Source organism: Odocoileus virginianus, chromosome 4, assembly GCF_023699985.2.
Source record: "Odocoileus virginianus isolate 20LAN1187 ecotype Illinois chromosome 4, Ovbor_1.2, whole genome shotgun sequence".
NCBI classification, from domain to species: Eukaryota; Metazoa; Chordata; class Mammalia; order Artiodactyla; family Cervidae; genus Odocoileus; species Odocoileus virginianus.
The window spans coordinates 71,559,857-71,572,141 of NC_069677.1; positions in this window are offsets into that span (position 1 = coordinate 71,559,857).

The window sequence follows — 12,285 nt, forward strand, 5'->3', positions numbered from 1 at the left end:
TAAAGGTCTCAGGGTTTTTGTTTGTTTATTTATTTATTTTTTCAGTGGATTCTGGCTGCTTTAAGGGAGCTTTTGCTCTCTAGGGAGATTTCCCTGAGAAAAACAAATTGCTGTGGGAAACTGTAGTTGAGACATTGACTAGTATTTGGGCTTTTTCTGTCCTATGATTTGGGCTTACAATGCTAATGAGGATGATCCATTGGTGAATGAAAAACTGAACCAGAGAAATCTAAATACAGTCTTGTGACCAGCCCCAACACCCTGGAGAAATCCCCCTAGCCCTTTTTGTTGAAACTGGGCAAGATCTTTAGGGATATTATCCTGGTAATGGTTTGGCACAGGAAACAGCAAACCTTTTCTGTAAAGGGCCAAATTGTAAATATATATATATATTTTTTTGTTGCAAGTCTTTTTTTAATTTCCAGAGTTCTGAAAAATTTGATTGTGATGGGGGTGTGTGTGTGTGTGTGTGTGTGTGAATGTGTGCACACCTGCATCCTAGCTGCTTTTTTTTTCATTTATTTTTATTAGTTGGGGGCTAATTACTTTACAATATTGTAGTGGTTTTTGCCATACATTGACATGAATCAGCCATGGATTTACATGTGTTCCCCATCCCGATCAAATTGTAAATATTTTAGTCCTTGTGGACCATACTGTCTCTCCTGCAACTATTCTACTCCACTGCTATAGCACAAAAGCAGCTACAGGCACTATATAAACAAACAGATGTGACTTTGTTCCAATGAAACCTTATTTGCAATAGCAGACAGCAGGCTAGATTTGATCCACAGTCGTTTGCTGACCCCTAGTTTATCGGATGCCTCAGATGAAGATGGCGTCCTCAGAGAAGGTTGCTTCTGTGCTAGCCAAGCCTGAGTCAGCCAGAGCATACACACACCATGGTTTCAGCAAAAAAGCAAAATGAAAAAGAAGCTTCTCAATGAAGGGGTTCCCAAAGCTGAGATAGGTCTGTGTCAGCCATGAGGACTTTGCTGCCTGACACAGAGTGTTAGGTGAGCAGAAAACATTGGAAGTTCGTTTGGTTGAGCCATGAGCTGCTGCCATGATGCTCTGAAAACAGGAGTGCTTCCCTGGTGACTTAGTGGTAAAGAATCTGCCTGCCAATCCCTGATCTGGGAAGGTCCCACATGTGGCGGAGCAACTAAGCCCATGGGTCCCAACTATTGAGGCTGTGCTCTAGAGCCCAGGAGCCACAACTACGCAAGCCTGTTCACCTAGAACCTGTGCTCTGCTACAAGAGAAGCCGTCACACTGAGAAGCCTGTGCATCACAGCTAGAGAGTTAGTCCCTGCTCGCCACAACTAGAGAAAGTCCGTGCAGCAATAAAGACCCAGGACAGCCAAACATAGGCAAATAAATAAAATTATTAAAAAAAATTAGCCAGAAATGCTGTTTAGTGGCATGCAGCCATTCCATCCCTCCATTTTTCCTGACCCCCTGTCCTTATCTCTCTTGACCTCAGTTCCTTTAAGGCAAGAGATGGTTAAAAGTGGGGCCAAAATCTCTCTGTCTTCAAGGGGGATCAAAGGTTACACACACTTACCTGAGCAAGATAGGGAATTTCAGGAAGGGAGGGACTCAAGTTTTTAAGACTCTGTCTAATATGTATCCCCAGTTCCTTAACTTATGTAGACTTGTGGGAGAAAAATTGACTTAGGTTCAGCTATTGAACATCACATCACTGACACGTGAGAGTGAAGACCAGCTCCTATTACCATTTCCCGGTCTCCTTTACCCCATGTGTACTCTTGTGCCATTTGCTACCAGAATATACTGAATGTGCCTCCTCCCTTTCATGTCTATATTTCACTATTTGGATGATGTCCCATTGGTAGGTGTTACAGACTGAATTGTGTTCCACCCAAATTCATGTTGTAGCCCTAATCTACAGTGGACTGTATTTGGAGACAGGGTCTTTATTTTTTTAATTTCATTTATTTTTAATTGGTGGAAAATTGCTTTAGAAATTTGTGTTGGTTTCTGTGGTACAGCAATGTGAATCTGTTATATATATATATATATATATATATATATACGCACACACATACATGTATATATATATCCTCCCTTCCTCTGCACCCTCCCCTCATCTTAACCCTCTAGGTCATCATAGAGCACCAGGCTGGGCTCCCTGTGTTATACAACAACTTCCCACTAGCTATCTATTTTACACATGATAGTGTATATATGTATATACACTATATATATGTGTATATACATATATATATATATATACACATTGATATATATATATCAATGCTATTTTCTCAATTCATCCCACCCTCACCTTCCTCTGCTGTGTTCACAAGTCCATTCTCTACTAGTTCATCAGTAGCACTTATTTTAGACTCCATATATATGTGTTAATATAGAATATTTGTTTTTCTCTTTCTGACTTATTTCACTCTGTATAAGAGGCTCTAGGTTCATCCACCTCACTGCAGCTGACTCAAATTTCTTCCTTTTTATGGCCTGGTAATATTCCATTATATAAATGTACCACCACTTCTTTATCCATTCATCTAGAAATGGACATCTAGGCTGCTTCCATGTCCTGGCTAATGAAAATAGTGCTGTAATGAACACTGGGGTACATGTGTCTCTTGGAGTTGTGATTTCTCAGGGTATACGCCAAGTAGTGGATGGCTGGGTCATATGGTAGATTTATTCCTAGTTTCTTAAGGGATCTCCAAACTGTTCTCCATAACGGCTGTATCAGTTTAGATTCCCACCAATAGGGCAGGAGGGTTGGAGACATGGCCTTTAAAGAGGTAATAAAAAGTTAAATGAGGCATAAAGGTGTGGCCCTGATCTAATAGGATTGTTGTATTTATAAGAAGAGAAAGAGACCCCATGGGTCTTTATTTTGACCAGAGTTGAAAGGTTAACACAAAAGTTTAAAGAGAAAGCCACTCAGTTCTCTAAGGTAGACCCTGCTGGTTTATGGGATTTGTTCAGCTGGCTGGGCCTGTTTCTAGGAGTCCTTTGGATACTGGCCTTAATTAAATGCTGTGTGAGACAAATGGAATGGATTTGGAATCAGCTTCATTTCATCTGATTGACTGAAATGGCCAACAGAGTGGGAAGATTCTCCAGAAGATAAGACATTGTATAAATGAGGATATTGTTTTGAGACAATCCTCCATGGGTCTCTTGTATTTCTGCATGTCTCCTGAGTAAGACACTCACTGTCCTTTGTTTTGGACTGTTTTTTCAAGGATGCTTGTATGGTGACCAACCTTCGAAGATACAGTGTCTCCTTCCAAGCAAAGGACAGTTTTGCTTACCATCTTGGAAGGTAGAGAAGAGACTGTCTCTCTCTAGAGCAAAGAGCAGGCATGCTTAAATTCATTATAAAAGATTTGGGTTTCCCTAAGTTCAGGGTTCCTCTTCTGTAATGCAACCTATTATGTCTGCAGTAGTCACCTGACATGAACATGCTGTGGAAATTGAGGTTTGGGGAACTTTGGTTACAATCGTTGAATGAGTAAATAAATGATCCTTCATCTCTGACCCAGGAGTGTCATGTTTTCTACCAACTTCTATAAAACTGTGGTAGGCAACCTTATTATCTTGCAAGAAAAAGAAAATTGCAGACCTTGTTCAATTCTTGACACACTCCAAGGAGTCACTACCAAGCTGTTGGAGTTGAGACATAAGATGAAACCACTTTTCCATGCATGGCCCAGAGGGTGTGAAGAAGGCAGTGGGCCTCTGATAGATCAGAAACAGCCTGGACCAGAAGGTCAAAACAGCGGGGGAAGGCAAAAGAGCACTGCAGCAGACCACATGCCAGACCACTGTGTCTTTAGGTGTGTTACAAGAAAGTTTTTCCACTTAATATGAAGCAGGATTTAGCCCTGACTTCTTACTTTATTTAATAGAGTGGTTTTGCTTGCTTGACCTGTCTCAGTCTTGCTAGGGACAGGTCAGGCTGACGTGGGAGTATGTCGGGGTGTGGATTCAGGAAAACTTGTCATCTCCTTTGAACTCTTATTTTTGTGTCCTTTTCTCCTTCCTGGGTGTGCAGGAGTGCTATGTTGCTTCAGTTGTGTCCGACTCTTTGCAACCTCATGGACTGTAGCCCGCCAGGCTCCTCTGTCCATAGGATTCTCCAGGCAAGAATACTGGAGTTGGTTGCCATGCCCTCCTCCAGGGGATCTTCCCGACCCTGTGTCTCTTATGTCTCCTGCCTTGGCAGGTGGGTTCTTTACCACTAGCACCAACTAGGAAGCCCTTTCTCCTTCCTAGATACCCCCTTTCCACAATGAAAACCTGTTTGCCTGAAAGAGCCCATCAATGATCAGTTACATCCTAGTGTTAATTTACATTGTTGGAGTATTTTAGATCTCTTGGTGAACATTCTTTGAAACTTAAATCCTTTTTCGGGGAAAATGACTCTTCCAAATGGAAGACAATTGCTGCATTTTAGAGCAGACAGATATTTGGAAGGATTTTCTAGTGCTCTTGGCATTGTGTCAAGTTGACCACAACTCTTTTCCATCTATCTGACCAGCAGAGGTGCTGATGGCTGGCTCCATGGCACCCTTCCCCACTCTAAACAATCCTTAGTCTCTTAAAATAAAGTTGTACTAACCTAAAACTAAAGAAAATAAATCTAAGTATCTATCACCTTTTAGAGTCCTTTGCAAGGGAAACCTCAGCTCTTTATTTTCCTGCTAAGGGGCTCTTTTCAGAAACTTGTAGAGCATCTGAAGGGAGACAGAATTTTAAAGTGAACTTCATGCCAATTAACTTGGCCCATTTTTAAGAAATGGGAATGACTATCTCAGAGATTAATTAAGATTGCTAAAGGTGATGTGGACTAGAACCTAAGTGGTCCCATAAATTCTTCTGCTTTGGTTTAGAATGCACATACCACGGGCAAAGGGTAGAGGTTATTAAAGTGAATGAGGTCGTTGCCTTTTACAGGTCGATGGCGCCCTTTCATTTTGCAGTAGCAGGTAAGAGAGAGGAGGAGAAATTTTCTTCACCTTCACATTCGGATTATATAGTGCATTCTCTAATGTAATATGAAATATCATCCTAATGAGTTAGTCTTAAATATGATGTCTCTCAGAGTAATGAACAGAGTGCTTGGAAGTGCAGCATTGCTCCTACTAGTGACGTCAGAAACCATCCAGGGAAAGCAGTTATCATCCAGTGCCTCATCTCTGAGGATTTAATGGCTCTGAAAGACGTGCAGAAGAATGAGTTCAGACCTTAATAAGAACTGTCTCTGAAACTCCTGAATCTTTATTTTCAATTGTGGAGCAAAATATACTGTGTGCTTGCCCTTAAAAGCTCTCAGACATTTTGACTTGAAATGATGGATCCTGGAAGAACCCAGGGACTGAGTCTTTCTAGCTGACTGAGACCCTCAAGTCATATAGTACCTGGGACAGTGTCCAAGGGATGGGCTTGTGAAGAATCGGTTTCCACCCTTGTCTCTGCCCTGAAGGAACATTTCAGAAAGGGTTTTGTTCCTCTGCAGTGACTTTATAGAAGGAGCGATGCTCCAATGGGGAGTACCATTTTCCCCTGGCTTTCTTTCCTGGCTTGGACTGCTTGAGAGTGCATTCCTTGCCTATGACAGAACTGATTTTGTTTAGGTACCCAGCTGTCACCTACTGGACCTCATCACAGTCCCAGGAGGTAAATCTCTATTTGCATAAATTGACCTTGTTAATTACATTCTGCTTACCAATGACAGAATTCTGGCCAATGAGTTAGAAGTAAAGTGAAGGGGGTGGTGCTTCTGGGAATGTTTTCCTTACTTTTAAAAGGAGACACAAGAAAAGAAAGTTTTCTCAAGGTCTTTGAATATTTTTGTGGGAGAGCGTGATGCTTGGAGCTGATGCAGCCATCTTGCCACTGTAAGAGTTCAAACCCAACGACAAGGAACAATGAGCTGAGGATGGCTGAGCCAAAAGATAGAAAGAACCTGGGTCCCCAGTGACATAATTGAGACACTGAATTAAACCGAATATGCCTGAATTCTAAACTTATTATCTGAGCTAAGTGCCTTTATTTAATTTGCTCTTATGCTGTTCTCCTGAAACATCCCACCCTCGCCTTCTCCCAGAGTCCACAAGTCTGTTCCATACATCTGAGTCTCTTTTTCTGTTTTGCATATAGGGTTATCGTTACCATCTTTCTAAAGTCCATATATATGTGTTAGTATACTGTAATGGTCTTTATCTTTCTGGCTTACTTCGCTCTGTATAATGGGCTCCAGTTTCATCCATCTCATTAGAACTGATTCAAATGAATTCTTTTTAATGGCTGAGTAATATTCCATGGTGTATATGTACCACAGCTTCCTCATCCATTCGTCTGCTGATGGGCATCTGGGTTGCTTCCATGTCCTGGCTATTATAAACAGTGTAGCCAGGACATGGAAGCAACCCAGAAACATGTATATTATCTAGGGTGAAACGGATAACCAGCTCAGGTTGGGTACATGAGACAAGTGCTCGGGCCTGGTGCACTGGGAAGACCCAGAGGGATCGGGTGGAGAGGGAGGTGGGAGGGGGGACTGGGATGGGGAGTACATGTAAATCCATGGCTAATTCATATCAATGTATAACAAAAACTACTGTAATGATGTAAAGTAATTAGCCTCCAACTAATAAAAATTAAAAAAAAAAAAATTAAAAAAAAAAATCAAAATTTGCTCTTATGTATTCAAAAGTTTTTTTGAGTTGTGTTTTCTATTACATGCAGCTGAAAGGATTCCAGCCTTTGCCTCCAAAATCCTTGCCACTCCTTTCCTCTTTCGTCAACTTACCTTCTTTTATGAAGACTTCTTTCTTTCATTTTAAATTAATTTTATTTGATTTATAATGTTGTATTAATTTGTTCTGTACAGCAAAGTGATTTGGTTATACGTATATATGTATACATTTGTTTTTATATTCTTGCCCATTGTGGTTTATCATAGGGTATTGAATATAGTTCCCTGTACTATACACTTGTTGCTTACCCATTCTATACATAATAGTTTGCATCTGCTAATCCCAAACTCCCAGTCCATCCCTCCCTACCCCGTAGCACCTACAAGTCTGTTCTCTGTGTCTGTGAGTTTGTTTCTGTTTCATAAATAAGTTTATTTGTGTTATATTTTGGATTTCACATGTATGTGATATCATATGGTATTTGTCTTTCTTTTTCTGACTTACAATCTCTAGGTCCATCTTACTGCATACAAAGATTTATTTCTTAATAGATGTCACTTATAAGCTCAGGTGTCCACACAGATCCCACAGCAATGGTCCCCTCTGAGAACATGTGTGGGACAGGGGTTCTCTAAACCTTCTTTGTGTGCATGCTCAGTCACTAAGTTGTGTCTGACTCTTTGAGACCCCATAGACTGTAGCTGGTAGGCTTCTTTGTCCATGGGATTTCCCAGGCAAGAATACTGGAGTGGGTTGCCATTTCCTTCTCCAGGGGATCTTCCTGACCCAGAGATCAAACCTGTGTCTCCCACATAGGTAGGCAGATTCTTTACCACTGAGCCGCCTGGGAAGTCAAACCTTCACTGAAACCTCCTCAATGACTCCAAAAGGAACACTTTTTTTTTTCATTTATTTTTATTAGTTGGAGGCTAATTACTTTACAATATTGTAATGGTTTTTGCCATACATTGACATGAATCAGCCATGGATTTACATGTACAAAAGGAACACTTTTAAAGCAGCAATCTGATAAATGCCAGATCCATTCTTAGTCTAGAGTGGAGCAAGACATCATGAAACATCAGAAGAATGACAAGGTCTTGGGCTCTTTGGCAGAACACTTCATGGTGGCCCATTTTTGCTTGTCTACCAATCTGGTCCTCTAAATGGGGGCACATTGTCTCACATAGCAGGATTCTGCTTGCCTGGGAAAGGGTAGTCAGGTCACTGTAAGGATGAGATGATCTCAATAATTTTTATTTCTTAGAACTTTTTTTTGTCCAAACTGAGAATAAACAGGAAAACAAATCCCCCACATATTTCTGAATTTCTTTCCCAGTCCTCACATCTCTAAATATATCAAACATGATAATTTTATGAGCAACCAAGTTTATACATAATACATTTTATGTTCTTAAATGTATCAAGTGATTTTAGATCTGCACAGGATGCTAAAAAACAAGAACACACAGTGCCCAATTTGTACATTAATTTGGGAATATAACTTTTTAAAGTGGGTTGCTTGAACTCAGAATGTTTTTTCTTATGGAAGCAGTGGTGGTTGAGTTCCAAGTCTAGACTACAAAAGCCCACATGCTTCATAATACGCTGCAGTCTTATCATTTACTAAACATACCAGTACATTTAAATGCCTCTCCTGTGTGGCTGACTCTTTACTCCATCTTTATATATGTTAGCTTGATGATCTAATTCTTACAACAACTCTGTGTCAAAGGGAACCAAAGCTCTGATAGCTTAAGTAGCTTGCCCAAGTACACAGCATGGATGTAGTTAAAATAAAAAAAAAAAAAGGACCCCTGTGGTCTCTCTGGCCCCAGAGTTGATTGTTTTCACACTCACCCTGCCCTCCTGATGGGTCTCAATCACCAATCACCATCTGCATTAACATTTCTATGAAAAAATGCATTCCAACTTCTAAGGGCCATGCCAAGATCACATCTCTCAGCTCTGGCAGCTAAAGTCCCTCTTTGCCCTTCCAATGTTTCTGCTTTATTCTTCAAAAGGAAAGAGAAAAAGAGAGAGAGATTGGTAGGTCAGCCTAGCATGAAAGCCCCTTCTGTCATTTGCCAGGTAGCCTGTCTCCATCTCTGGCCTTGAGCATCCACTGGCTCCCCACCCCCATGGGGTAGCTGAGCTGGAGATAATCCACACACCAGTCCTTACATTTCTGTTACTTTTACTGACTCTTTGCAGCCCAACTACTGATCTGGGTTTGATAAAAGGGCCTGGGATCATTCAGATCTCAGCTTGAGCCAGAACTTAACTTTGAAAGCATTCAATAAAATGTGGCTTTAAAACACACAGAATGAGATTTCTGCCCCCATATCCCCCATTGGTATCTCACCCAGTGAGGACCATCATAATCTTCTTCATGCCTCATCTCATAGACCTGTCATCCCTCTTCTCACCAGATTAATCTCTTCTTTCTCTAATGCTTCTGAAAGTGTTGTGAATCTTGTAAAATCAACCAAGCTGTCTCAGTTGGACTGCATCTCATCCAATGTATTATCACTTTATTTCTTATATTAAAACTTATCTCCCAGTTAGGTTTTGTGGTCTTTCTTGATAACAAGTTCCATCCTACCCCCTTTCCTTTTTTAAAAAAAAATTAAAAATTTTATTGTCGTTGGTTTACAATGTCATGTTAGTTTCAGGTGAACAGCAAAGTGATTCAGTTACACATATACATATATTCATTCTTTTTTTAGATTCTTTTCTCATATAGATTGTCACAGAATAATGGGTAGAGTTTCCTGTGCTAAATAGTAGGTCCCTATTAATTATCTATTTTATGTGTAGTAGTGTGCATGTGTTCATCCCAACTCCTGATTTATTCCCTCCTCCCCCCCAACTTTTCCCTTTTGGTAACCATAGTTTATTTTCAATATCTGTAAGTCTGCTTCTGTTTTGTAAATAAGTTCATTTCTACATTCTTTAAAAATTAGATTCTACATATAAGTGATATCATATGATATTTGTGTTCTTTGTCTGATCTACTTTACTTGGTATGATAATCTCTAGGTCCATCTATGTTGCTGCAAATGGCATTATTTGATTCTTTGTTATGGTTGAGAAATACTCCTTTGTATATATGTACCACATCTTCTTTAGCCATTCTTCTGTTGATGGACATTTAGGTTGCATCCTTGTCTTGGCTATTGTAAACAATGCTGCATTGAATATGGGGATGCGTGGCTCCTTTAGAATCCTTTAGATAAGTGCTCAGGAGTGAGATTGTTGGATCATACAGTAGCTCTATTTGAAATTTTCTTTTATTGCAGGATAATTGCTTTACAATGTTGTGGTGGTCTCTGCTATAGATCAATGCAAAGCAGTCACAATTATATATATATCCTTTCCCTCCTGAGCCTCCCTCTCCCTCACCATTCCACTCCTCTAGGTCATCACACAGCACCAAGCTAGGCTTCCCGTGTTGTACAGTGGCTTCCCACCAGCTATCTAGTTAAAACATGGCAGTGTGTATTTAACAAATGCTAGAGAGGATGTGGAGAAAAGGGAATCCTACTGCACTGTTGGTGAGAATGGAAATTAGCATGGTCACTATGGAGAACAGTATGGAGATTCCTTAAGAAACTAGGGATAAAACTACCATATGACCCAGCAATCCCACTCCTAGGCATGAGAAAACTACAATTCAAAAAGACACATGCACCCTAATGTTCATAGCAGCACTATTTACAATAGCCAGGACATGGAAGCAACCTGGATGTCCATGGAGAGATGAATGGATAAAGAAGTTGTGGTACATATATACAATGGGATATGTTTTTTCAAGGAACCTCTATATTGTTCTTCATATTTGTTGTACCAATTTACAGTCCCACCAAAAATGTAGGAGGATTCCCCACTCTTTTTCCATAAAAGAAATTTCTCATTTCTCCTACTACTCTGTAATTAATTTCTTGAGTTTCCCTTACTGTTCTTAGGAAGACCTTAAAGCTACCTTCCTTGCCTCTGGTTATCATTAATATTATATTGATAATTCATAATTTAGTATATGGGGTATTTTGGACCTGGCTCCCTAAGTCTTTTCCTGCTGTTTCCTGGATTTCTCTGACCCATGTTGCTGCTACCCAAGGTGAGAGAGAAGCCAGGGAAGACACACAGCACAATGCCTTGGCCAAGGGAAGGTTGTTGCCTCTGACTGGCTAAAACGAGGTATTTCCATTCTCTGTGGAATCACATTCTTCTGTTTCCACAGATGATTGGGAGTTGGCTTTATAAAGTGGAAATGACAAGAAAAACAAAAAAGATATTATCAACATAATCGACACTGAAAATAGGCAGTCTAATGTGTTTTTGGCTAAGAAATTATCCAGAATTACTAGGAAATAAAGAATGATTTAAAATTATCTCCAGTATGAGTGAAAAGTACTCCCTTTGGGAGCTGAACCTCCATGGTCTCCGAAGACCTTTGCTGCCATTAGTTGATTAATTAATTCATTAACACCTCATAGAGCACAGGATATTGACTCCATATGGCATTGAGCAGGCAGTTTTATTTCTTTAGAAAATTTCTCTTACACGAAAGCACAGAAATAGTAAATAATTAAGCTCGAAGCTGCCTCGTTGTGATCTTTTATTGATCAAAGCAGAGATTTGAGAGGAGGAAGGCTTCAGGCGCTCACTCCAGCTAGACCATGTTTGCCCCACGATGACATGTTACTGAGAGACGCTTGTTCCTATTATAAAACCTTTAAGGAACAAAACAAGCTCACATTGTGTCTATGGCTTGAGGTACTTCTGTCTGAGGTTAATCACCTGGGTCTTGAAGATGGAAGCATTTTCTTATGGACTCCCGAGGGACTAAAGGAAATAAGAGATGAGAGTGGACTGCCTGCTGCTTTCTGAGTCCTCTCTTCATTAAGCTGGGTTTTAATGCTTTTTTTCCCCCCTCCTAATAAAGCTATTAGAACAATGACTTATGATTGTGTGGCTCAGTGAGACCTCCAGGGAGCGAGGGTGGGGGCAGGAGCAGAAGCGCTGAACTTGGATCAATGGCAGAGAAAGTGGTCTGAGCCATTCTGCCAGTGAACTTCCTGCTGCTGCCCTCCCGGGTTTCTGTGTTGCCCCTGCTCTTGTCCCCACTTACCAACCAGCCAACTGCCCCCTCCCTCAAGGGGAGGGGTCCCCAGGTGGACCTAAATGGTGGGGGGAGAGCCATGGAGGGGGGATGAGTAGCTGCCTCCAACTCCCAAACCTTTCCGGTCTCTTGTCCTGCTGCAGTCCCCCCGGCCCCCACCATGTGTACCTTCAGATACCACCCCACTTTTCTCCATCTCTTCTGCCCAGAGCTCTTTGGAGGGCTCATCTACACCCTCCATCTCTACCTCCCCCCACGCCGCAGCATCTCCCCATCCAGGGTTCCATGCTTCACTTGTCGCTGCTGCACTGGGGTTAAAGCTAATGTACAATCACGTGATACACTTTCCTGCGGAAAGCTTTGGAAGTTGCCCATAACTTCTTCCTTCAAATCCCCTCCTTTGGCTTTTGTGGCAAATCTTTTTCTTTTTTTTTAAAAATTATTTTATATTGGAGTACA